Genomic DNA, 13,051 nt, shown 5'->3' on the forward strand with positions numbered 1-13,051 from the left:
GATTGGCTTCAGTTAGCAGCAGTAGCGAAGGAATCGCTCGATCGGGTTCAGTTAACAACCATCGATCGATCACTCGTGTTCAGTAACGCGTAGCCTGCAGTGCAATCGCTCGGGTTCAGTTAGAGCCCAACGCCTCGCTCGGGTTCAGTTAGAGCCAATGCCTCACACACACGCGCGTACGTGTATGAGAGAAACACGCATCGCTCGGCCCCCGACCACCCACCGTAACCGGGAACACCCTAAAATTTTCCTCGCCCTTGCTTCTACCATGGTTTTTTCCGTCATGGACGGCCCAAAGAATGTCATGCAGCTGCGTCTCCGGCCCGCCTAGGACGAAAAGCCCATTTTCTGTCATAATTTTTTGTCATAGAAGTAGGAGGCCACCACATCTATGATGATACTGGGTTTTGTCACAATTATCGTCATAGAAGTGTCATAAGTATGACAGGAAAAAAATTAGTTCGGCCCAAAATGTCATGGATGTGTCTTTTTTTTGTAGTGTAATGAGGATGATGAACCCCTCTGTGACGATATCTAGATTGGATCTGTGGTTTCTGGAACTTACAGCGGATGGAATTGATTTTTGTCGCCTTCCCTAGGGTTTCTGGAATATTGGGGTATTTATAGAGGAAAGAGGTGGTGTGGGAGATGGCCGAGGTGGGCACAACCCACCTGGGCATGCCTGGGCCCCCAGGCGCACCCTGGTGGGTTGTGCTCCCCTCGGAGCCCCCTTCAGGTACTTTCTTGGCCCATCGTGTGTCTTCTGATCCGGTAAAAATCACCAAAATGTTTCACTGCGTTTGGACTCCGTTTGGTATTGATTTTTTGCAAAGTAAAAACAATAAAAAAACAGCAATTGGCACTAAGCACTATGTCAATAGGTTAGTCCCAAAAAATGATATAAAGTTGCTATAAAATGATTGTAAAACATCCAAGAACGATAGTATAATAGCATGGAACAATTAAAAATTATAGATACATTGGAGATGCATCAAATATCATACTACTGTGCTACTAAATATTTTGCTACAGATATTTAGCTTTCCAAGTGTGGTTGAATTGACAACTCAAATGCTAAGGCTCATAAATATTCTTTGGCTCCCATTGTATCGAAGCAATAAATTTGGGTGAAATACTACCCTCAAAGACTGTCGTGATCCCCTATACTTGTGGGTTATCTAGACCTTTTTCTGGCTCTGTTGCCAAGGAGCATAGCTCTATTTACTAAGTTCACTTGGGGTAATATCTGTTGATCACTATGAAGAATCTGAAAGACGCTAAGACTAAGATCGTACCCACTAAGACGTGGGGAGGTACGGAATTGCCATCTAGCTCCGCACTTGATATACCTTCTATTTTAAGTAGGCTTGCAATGTCACAAGTAATTGATGATACTACTTCTATTATAAATGAAACTTGTGATAGTGATACTACTTTGCTTGATGAAATTATGCCACTAGGTGAATTACTTGATGAACAAATTGCTAAAGCTAAAGAACTTGAGACTAATGAAACTGATGAAAATTATGATTCACCTATTATGCCTAGCTCCCCTACTAGATTTGAAATTCCTAAGATATCCAAGGGTTATGTTATGGAAGAGGATATTGCTAGAGAAATTCTTGCTTATAATGATAGATATGATCTGAAGAAATTACTGAGTAAGCTGAAAGAAAAGGCTATGCTAGAGAGAATGAAATATGATCCTAGGTTTGTTACTTCTCCTATCTTTGTTACCGATAAGGATTATGAATCCTCTGTTGATTATGAACTTATTACTTTGGTAGAATCTGATCCTTTTCATGGTTATAAATCCAAAACTGATGTGGCACACCTTACTAAACTGAATGACATTGCCACCATGTTTGATCGTGAGGAAAAAATGTGCTACTTCTATATCCTTAATTTGTTTCCTTTCTCATTAAAGGGTGATGCTAAAGAATGATTTAGTACTCTTTCTCCTGGTTGTGTGCGTAGTCCCCAGGATATGTTATATTACTTCTCAGAAAATATTTTCCTGCTCATAAGAAACAAGCCGCCTTACAGGAAATATATAACCTTGTGCAATTTGAGAAGAGAATCTCCCTCAAGCTTGGGGGGAGGCTTCTCCAATTACTTAAGGCTTTGCCTGATCATTCTCTTAAGAAAAATGAAATACTTGATATCTTTTATCATGGACTAACAAATACTTCTAGGGACTACCTGGATAGTTGTGTTTTTAGGGAATGAACTATTGAACATGCACAAGAACTATTAAATAATATATTGAGGAATGTCAATGATTGGACCCTTCCTGAACGACAACCTAAACCAACTCCAAAGAAGATATGTATTCTATTTCTCACTCTAGAAGATATGCAAGAGGCAAAAAATGTATGAACGAAAAGGGTATTAAATCTGAAGATGTTAAGAATTTACAATCTATTGAAGAAATACATGGACTCAATATCCTCAACACATGTAGTGGAGATAAATTCTCTTTCTAGATTTGATGAAGGTGATATTCCATATAATAAATCTCCTAGTCAATGCTTGGATGAATTTGATAACTTTGTTGTGAAGCAAGAAAACTTTAATAGATATGTAAGCAATCAACTGAAATGTAATGCTATCATGATTGAATGCTTGAGTGATTTGATGTTTAGAATTTATAATAATGTTAATGGCTTATTTAAACATGCATCCATGGTTCACACTCAGTTGGAACAAGTCTCTAAGTCACAAAATGATTTGCTTAATGAGATGAAAAATAAAATGAATGATCGTTCTGTTAGAGTAGTGAGTAGAGGTGGTAAAATGACTTAGGAAATCTATATCCGGAAGGTCATCCTAAAATAATTGAGCAAGATTCTCAAAGAATTAATATTAATGCACCTAGTTCATCTAAGAAGAAAAAGAAAAAGAAAAATGATAGAACTTTGCATGCTTCTAGTGAACCTGTTATAGAGAAACCTTCTGAGAATCCTAATAATGTTTCTATTTCTGATGCTAAGACATAATCTGGTAATGAGCATACACCTAGTGATAATGATAACGATGATGCTAATGATGATCCTAATGATGCTCCACCAGAAAATAATAAAGAATCTGATAATTATATAGAAACATAACATGTAGTTGATCTTGATAATCCACCTCCTAAAAATAAAAGATGTGATAAAAATGATTTCATTGCTAGGAAACATGGTGGAGAAAGAGAAGAATGGGTTGAAAAACCCATGCCATTTCCTAGTAAGGCTGTGAAATATAGAATGAGGAGGCTTTTAATCATTTTGTTGAAATGCTTAGACCCTTGTATTTGCGAACACCTTTGACTGATATTATGAAAATGCCTCCATATTCTAAATACATGAAAGATATTGTCCCAATAAAGAAAAAATACCCGAAGTTGAAATCTCCACCATGCTTGCTAATTATTCTTTTAATGGAAAAGTACCTCAGAAATTAGGAGATCTAGTAATACCTACTATACCATGCTCTATCAAAAGTAATTATGTTAAAACTATGTTGTGTGATTTAGGAGCCGGTGTTAGTGTTATGCCTTTCTCTTTATATAGAAGACTTGATTTGAGCAAGCTCATGATACGTCCATTTTGCATCATGATTTCCTACTATTATTTATAATGTTTTTATGCATAATAATTTTTTATGGAGTAATTCTAATGCCTTTTCTCTCATAATATGCAATGTTCACACAAAGAGGGAGAATGCCAGCAGCTGGAATTCTGGACCTGAAAAAACTACGTCAGAGTTACCTATTTTGCACATCTCCAAATGAGCTCAAAATTTACGGAGAATTATTTTGGAATATATATAACAAAATAGAGCAAAAAAACTACCAAAGGGGGGCACCTGGTGAGCACACAACACCAGGGCGCGCCCTGGTGGGTTGTGCTCAGCCCAGCCCACCTCTAGTGCCCATCTTCTGGTATATAGGTCATTTTGACCTAGAAAAAATTAGGGGAGGACTTTCGGGACGAAGTGTTTCCATCTCGAGGCGGAACTTGGGCAGGAGCACTTTTGCCCTTCGATGAAGCGATTCTGCCAGGGGAACTTCCCTCTTGGAGGGGGAAATAGAAGCCACCGTCGTCACCAACAACCCTCTCATCTTTGGGAGGGCAATCTCCATCAACATCTTCAACAACAACATCTCCTCTCAAACCCGAGTTCATCTCTTGTGTTCAATCTCTGTACCAGAACCTTAGATTGGTACCTGTGGGTGACTAGTAGTGTTGATTACATCTTGTAGTTGATTACGGTTTATTTGGTGAAAGATTATATGTTCAGATCCATTATGCTAATTAATACCCCTCTGATATTAAGCATGATTATCAGTTGTGAGTAGTTAATTTTGTTCCTTAGGTCACGGGAGAAGTCATGTTGCAAGTAATCATGTGAACTTGATATGTGTTCAATATTTTGATGATATGTATGTTATGATTCCCTTAGTGGTGTCATGTGAACGTCAACTACATGGAAATTCACCATATTTAGGCCTAATGGAATGCATTATGGAGTAGTTATTAGATTATGGGTTGCAAGAGTGATAGAAGATTAAACCCTAGTTTATGCACTGCTTCGTAATGGGCTGATTTGGATCCAAAAGTTTAATGCTATGGTTAGATTTTATCTTAATACTTTTCTCGTAGTTGCGGATGCTTGCAAGGGGTTTAATCATAAGTAGGAGGTTTGTTCAAGTAAGAACATCACCTAAGCACCGGTCCACTCACATATCAAATTATCAAGTAGCGAACACGAATCAAACCAATATGATGAAAGTGACATGGTGAAATTCCCGTGTACCCTCAAGAACGCTTTGCTTATCATAAGATACCGTTTTGGCATGTCCTTTGCCACAAAAGGATTGGGCTACCTTGGTGCACTTTATTTACCGTTGTCGTTACTTGTCCGTCACAAATTATCTTGCAATCAAACTACCTGTTACCAACTATTTAATTGCTTGAAGAAAATACCTTGCTAAAACCACTTGTCATTTCCTTCTGCTCCTCATTGGGTTCGACACTCTTACTTATTGAAAGGGCTACGATTGATCCCCTATACTTGTGGGTCATCAGCTGACACCTATTGAAATATCTTTGCAAATGATTGATACATCAACTGCTATACATGTCGTTATTTGTGAGGATGTTCTCGTTGTTGTTGCTAATGTTAATATCTTCACAGACTTTGCTATTCTGGATATGCCTGAGGACGACAACATGTCGATTATACTTGGTAGGCCCTTTTTAAATACTGCAGGGACTATTATTGATTACAACAAAATCAAGGTTCCTTTTCATGTCAATGGTAATGAGCATTGCTACTTCTTGAGCTTGCATTGGTTTTTCCCTTGACGGGGAAAGGGTAATGCAGCAAAGTAGAGATAAGTATTTCCCTTAGTTAAAGAACCAAGGTATCAATCTAGTAGGAGACAATGCACAAATCACCAATACCTGCACAAACAATCAAACAACTTGCACCCAACGCGATAAAGGGGTTGTTAATCCCTTCATGGTCACTTGCAAAAGTGAGATCTAATAGAGATAGATGAAACTAAACAAAAGATAAAGTAAATATTTTTGGTATTTTTGGTTTATAGATCGAAAAGTAAAAGATTGCAAAATAGTAGATCGGAAACTTATATGATGGAAAATAGACCCGGGGGACACATGTTTCACTAGAGGATTCTCTCATGAAGGCAAAAAATACGGTGGGTGAACAAATTACTGTCGAGAAATTGATAGAAAAGCGCAAAGTTATGACGACATCCAAGGCGATGATTATGAAATATAGGCATCACGTATGTGTCCAGTAGACCGACTCCTGACTGCATCTACTACTTTTACTCCACACATTGACCGACACCTGCCTGCATCTAGAGTATTAGGTTCATGAAGAACAGAGTAACGCTTTAAGTAAGACGACATGATGTAGAGGAATAAACTCAGGCAATATGATGTAAACCCCATCTTTTTATCCTTGATGGCAACAATACAATACATGCCTTGCCGCCCTACTGTCACTGGGAAAGGACACCACAAGATTTAACCCAAAGCTAAGCACTTCTCCCATTACAAGAAAAACCAATCTAGTTGGCCAAACTTACCGATAGTTCGAAGAGAATTACAAAGATATAAAATCATGCATATAAGAATTTAGAGAAGATTCAAATAATATTCATACTTAAGCTGATCATAAATCCAGAATTCATCGGATCTCGACAAACACGCCGCAAAATAAGATTACATCTGATAGATCTCCAAGAACATAGAGGAGAACATGGTATTGAGAATCAAAGAGAGAGAAAAAGCCATCTAGCTACTAGCTATGGACCGTAGGTTTGAGGTAAACTACTCACGCTTCATCGGAAGGGCAATAGAGTTGATGTAGAAGCCCTCCATGATCGAATACCCCTCCGGCAAGATGCCAGAAAAGGCCCCTAGATGGGATCTTACAGGTACAGAAGGTTGCGGCAGTGTAAAAGTGTTTTCGTGGATGCTTCTGGTGGTTTGGGGATATATGTGAATATATAGGACAAAGAAGTAGGTCAGTGGAGTCACGTGGGGCCCACAAGGCATGGGGCGTGCCCTCCCCCCTTGTGGCCGCCTCGTGGCTCTTCCGACTTGATCTCCAAGTCTCCTGGGTGTCTTCTGGTCCAAGAAAAATCATTGTGAAGGATTTATTCCGTTTGGACTCCGGTTGGTATTCCTTTTCTGCGAAGCTCAAAAACAAGGACAAACATAAACTGGCACTGGCTCTAGGTTTAGGTTAGTCCCAAAAATAATATAAAATAGCAGATTAATGCATATAAAACATCCAAAATAGATAATATAATAGCATGGAACAATCAAAAATTATATATATGTTGGAGACGTATCAAGCATCCCCAAGCTTAATTCCTACTCGTCCTCAAGTAGGTAAATGGTAAAAACAGAATTTTTGATGTGGAATGCTACCTAACATATCTATCCATGTAATTTTCCTTTATTGTGGCATGAATGTTCAGATCCATAATATTCAAAACAAAAGTTTAATATTGACATAAAAACAATAATACTTCAAGCATACTAACAAGGCAATTATGTCTTCTCGAAATAACATGGCCAAAGAAAGCTATCCCTACAAAATCATATAGTCTGGCTATGCTCCATCTTCATCACACAAAAAATTCAACTCATGCACAACCCTGATGACAAGCTAAGCAATTGTTTCATACTTTTGGTGTTCTCAAACTTTTTCAACTTTCATGCAATACATGAGTGTGAGCCATGGACATAGCACTATAGGTGGAATAGAATATGGTGGTTGTGGATAAGAAAAAAAGAGGGAGATAGTCTCACATCAACTAGGCGTATCAACGGGCTACGGAGATGCCCATCAATAGATATCAATGTGAGTGAGTAGGGATTGCCATGCAACGGATGCACTAGAACTATAAGTTTATGAAAGCCCAAAAAGAAAAACTGAGTGGGTGTGCATCCAACTTGCTTGCTCATTAAGACCTAGGGCGATTTGAGGAAGCCCATCGTTGGAATATACAAAACAAGCTCTATAATGAAAAATTCCCACTAGTATACTAAAGTGACAAAATAGGAGACTCTCTATCATGAAGATCATGGTTCTACTTTGAAGCACAAATGTGGAAAAAGGATAGTAACATTTCCCCTTCTCTATTTTTCTCTTTTTTTGTTTGGCTTCTTTGGCCACTCTTTCTTTTTTTTATTTCCTCACATGGGACAATGCTCTAGTAATGATGATCATCACACTTCTATTTACTTCCAACTCAAGAATTACAACTTGATACTTAGAATAAAATATGACTCTATATGAATGCCTCCGGCTATGCACCGGGATGTGCAATGACTCAAGAGTGACATGTATGAAAGAATTATGAATAGTGGCTTTACCACAAATACGATGTCAACTACATGATCATGCAAAGCAATATGACAATGATGAAGTGTGTCATAATAAACGGAACGGTGGAAAGTTGCATGGCAATATATCTTGTAGGTATGGTGGCTATTTTGAGGAAGGTATATGGTGGGTGTATGGTACCGGCGAAAGTTGCGCGGTACTAGAGAGGCTAGCAATGGTGGAAGGGTGAGAGTGCGCATAATCCATGGACTCAACATTAGTCATAAAGAACTCACATACTTATTGCAAAAATCTATTAGTCATCGAAACAAAGTACTACGCGCATGCTCCTAGGGGATAGATTGGTAGGAAAAGACCATCGCTTGTCCCCGACCGCCACTCATAAGGAAGAGAATCAATAAATACCTCATGCTCCAACTTTGTTACATAACGGTTCCCATACGTGCATGATACGGGAATCGCAAACCTCAATACAAGTATTTCTCCAATTCACAATTACTCACTAGCATGACTCTAATATCACCATACTTATATCTCAAAACAATCATAAGGAATCAAACTTTTCATAGTATTCAATACACTTTATATGAAAGTTTTTATTATATCCCTCTTGGATGCCTATCATATTAGGACTAAATTTATAACCAAAGCAAATTACCATGCTGTTTAAAAAGAATCTCAAAACAATATAAGTGAAGCATGAGAGTTCAACAATTCTATAAAATAAAACCAGCGTCGTGCTCTAAAAAGATATAAGTGAAGCACTAGAGCTATATTGTCTAACTCAAAACATATAAGTGAAGTACATAGAGTATTCTAATAAATCACGACTCATGCATGTCCCTCTCGAAAGGTGTGTACAGCAAGGTTGATTGTGGCAAACTAAAAAGCAAAGACTCAGATAATACAAGACGCTCCAAGCAAAACACATATCATGTGGTGAATAAAAATATAGCCTCAAGTAAAGTTATCGATAGACGAAGATGAAAGAGGGGATGCCTTCCGGGGCATCCCCAAGCTTAGGCTCTTGGTTATCCTTGAATATTACCTTGGGGTGTCTTGGGCATCCCCAAGCTTAGGCTCTTCCACTCCTTATTTCATAGTCCATCAAATCCTTACCCAAAACTTGAAAACTTCACAACACAAAACTCAACAGGAAATCTTATGAGATCCGTTAGTATAAGAAAGCAAATCACCACTTTATGGTACTATTGTGAACTGCTTCTTTATTTATATTGGTGTAATATCTATTGTATTCCAAATTCTCCATGGTTCATACCCCACGATACTACCCATAGATTCATCAAAATAAGCAAACAACACAAAGAGAACAGAATCTGTTAAAAACAGAACAGTCTATAGCAATCAGAGTACTTCGAATACTTCTGTAACTCCAAAAATTATGAAAAATAAGGACAACCTTGGCAATTTGTATATCAATCTTTTGTAAAAAAATCAGATTAAAAGCACGCTTCAGTGAATTATGAAAATTATTTTTCTGGGCGCAAAAGTTTCTGTTTTTCAGCAAGATCAAATCAACTATCACCGTAAGCCATCCCAAAGGTCTTACTTGGCGCAAACACTAATTAAAATCTAAAACACATCTAACCAGAGGCTAGATGAATTATTTATTGCAAAACAGCAAGGAAAAATATTGGTTTGTCTCCCAACAAACGGTGACGCACAAAATGAGCATGCTCATCCAAATAGTTTCCCTTAACAAAGCTAGTTGGGGTTTCAGCATGAGCACATATGCATCGAAGATGATCCATTTAGAAAACTTTAAGTGGATCCATATCAAAAGATTTTTAGCAAGCAAAGAGGCAAGCAAAAAGAAGGCACATGGAAACACAAGCAAGGATACCAGACAAGCAAAAATACATACGGAAAGAAGGCGAAGAAAAAGGCAAATCTTTTCAAAAATTGTTTTAGAAGTGGGGGAGAGGAAAACAAGAGGCAAATGGTAAATAATGTAATGCAAGAGATGAGAGTTTTATGATGGGTACTTGGTATGTCTTCATTTGGCGTAGATCTCCCCGGCAACGGCATCAGAAATTATTCCTGCTACTTCTTGAGCTTGCATTGGTTTTTCCCTTGAAGAGGAAAGGGTGATGCGGCAAAGTAGAGATAAGTATTTCCCTTAGTTAGAGAACCAATGTATCAATCCAATAGGAGATAATGCACAAATCACCAATACCTGCACAAACAATCAAACAACTTGCACCAGACGTGATAAAGGGGTTGTCAATCCCTTCACGGTCACTTGCAAAAGTGAGATACAATAGAGATAGATGAAACTAAACAAAAGATAAAGTAAATATTTTTGGTATTTTTTGTTTATAGATCAGAAAGTAAAAGATTGTGAAATAGTAGATCGGAAACTTATATGATGGAAAATAGACCCGGGGGCCATAGGTTTCACAAGAGGCTTCTCTCATGAAGGCAAATAATACGGTGGGTGAACAAATTACTGCCGAGCAGTTGATAGAAAAGCGCAAAGTTATGACGATATCCAAGGCAATGATTATGAAATATAGGCATCACGTCCATGTCAAGTAGACCGACTCCTGCCTGCATCTACTACTATTACTCCACACATCGACCGACTCCTGCCTGCATCTAGAGTATTAAGTTCATGAAGAATAGAGTAACACTTTAAGTAAGATGACATGATGTAGAGGAATAAACTCAAGAAATATGATGTAAACCCCATAGTTTTATCCTCGATGGCAACAATACAATACATGCCTTGCTACCCCTAATGTCACTGGGAAAGGACACCGCAAGATTGAATCTACAAAGATATCAAACCATGCATATAAGAATTCAGAGAAGATTCAAATAATATTCATAGATAAGCTGATCATAAATCCACAATTCATCTGATCTCGACAAAGGAGATTATATTGGATAGATCTCCAAGAACATCGAGGAGAACATGGTATTGAGAATCAAAGAGAGAATAAGCCATCTAGCTACTAGCTATGGACCTGTAGGTCTGAGGTAAACTACTCATGCTTCATCGAAAGGGCAATAGAGTTGATGTAGAAGCCCTCCCTGATCGAATCCCCCTCCGGCAGGATGCTGGAAAAGGCCCCTAGATGGGATCTCATGGGTACAGAAGGTTGTGGTGGTGTAGAATTGTTTTCTTGGATGCTTCTAGTTGTTTGTGGATATATGTGAATATATAGGACGAAGAAGTAGGTCTGTGGAGTCACGTGGGGCCCACAAGGCAGGGGGAGTTGTGGCCGCCTCGTGGCTCTTCTGACTTGATCTCCAAGTCTCCTGTGTGTCTTCTGGTCCAAAAAAATCATCGCGAAGGTTTTATTCCGTTTGGTATTCCTTTTCTGCGAAGCTCAAAAACAAGGGGAAAATAGAAACTGCCACTGGGCTCTAGGTTATAGGTTAGTCTCAAAAATATTAAAATAGCATATTAATGCATATAAAACATCCAAAATAGATAATATAATAGCATGGAACAATCAAAAATTATATATACGTTTGAGACGTATCAAGCATATGGTATATTTTTTGAAGAAACAGAGTTCAGTGAATAGTATTAACTGTATTAAAAGAATTATGACAATCACTATTGGAGGTTTTGAATTTCCTCTTCCGAATCCCAAAAAGAAATATCAAGCTCTTATTTTTGGGGAAATGCATATCCCCGTTGAGGTAATGCTACGTCTTGAGCTTGCGTTGGTTTTCCTTGAAGAGGAAAGGGTGATGCACCAATAGTAGCGTAAGTATTTCCCTCAGTTTTTGAGAACCAAGGTATCAATCCAGTAGGAGGCTCCTCAAAAATCCCCTACGCACCTACACAAACAAACAAAGAACTCGCAACCAATGCAATAAAGGGGTTATCAATCCCTTCACGGCCACTTGCGAAAGTGAGATCTGATAGAGATAGTATGATAAGATAAATATATTTTTGGTATTTTATAATATAGATTGGAAAAGTAAAGATGCAAATAAAAGTAGATTGAAAGCTTATATGATAAAATATAGACCCGGGGGGCATAGGTTTCACTAGTGGCTTCTCTCAAGATAGCATAAGTATTACGGTGGGTGAACAAATTACTGTCGAGCAATTGATAGAAAAGCGAATAATTATGAGATTATCTAGGCATGATCATGTATATAGGCATCACGTCCATGACAAGTAGACCGACTCCTGCATGCATCTACTACTATTACTCCACACATCGACCGCTATCCAGCATGCATCTAGAGTATTAAGTTCATAAGAACAGAGTAACGCATTAAGAAAGATGACATGATGTAGAGGGATAAATTCATGCAATATGATATAAACCCCACCTTTTTATCCTCGATGGCAACAATGCAATACGTGCCCTGCAACCCTTATTGTCACTGGGTAAGGGTACCGCAAGATTGAACCCAAAGCTAAGCACTTCTCCCATTGCAAGAAAGATCAATCTAGTAGGCCAAACCAAACTGATAATTCGAAGAGACTTGCAAATATAACTCAATCATACATAAAAGAATTCAGAGGAGATTCAAATATTTCTCATAGATAAACTTCATCATAAACCCACAATTCATCGGATCTCGACAAACACACCGCAAAAAGAGTTACATCAAATAGATCTCCACAAGAGAGGGGGAGAACATGGTATTGAGATCCAAAAAGAGAGAAGAAGGCATCTAGCTAATAACTATGGACCCAAAGGTCTGTGGTAAACTACTCTCAACTCATCGGAGAGGCTATGGTGTTGATGTAGAAGCCCTCCATGGTCGATTCCCCCTCCGACGGAGCGCCGGGGAAGGCTCCAAAATGGGATCTCGCAGATACAGAAGGTTACGGTGCTGAAAATTGGTTTTCGTTGGTTACCTGGATGTTTTCGGGGTACGTGGATATATATAGGAGGAAGAAGTAGGTCGGTGGCCACCCGAGCGACCCATGAGATAGGGGGCACGCCCTGTAGGGGTGGGCGCGCCCTCCACCCTCGTGGCTGCCTCGGCTGCTTCTTGGCTTGCACTCCAAGTCCTTTGGATCACGTTTGTTCCAAAAATCACGCTCCCAAAGGTTTCATTCCGTTTGGACTCCGTTCGATATTCCTTTTCTTTGAAATACTGAAATAGGCAAAAAAACAGCAATACGGGCTGGGCCTCCGGTTAGTAGGTTAGTCCCAAAAATGATATAAATGTG

Source organism: Triticum aestivum, chromosome 3B, assembly GCF_018294505.1.
Source record: "Triticum aestivum cultivar Chinese Spring chromosome 3B, IWGSC CS RefSeq v2.1, whole genome shotgun sequence".
Taxonomy (NCBI): Eukaryota; Viridiplantae; Streptophyta; class Magnoliopsida; order Poales; family Poaceae; genus Triticum; species Triticum aestivum.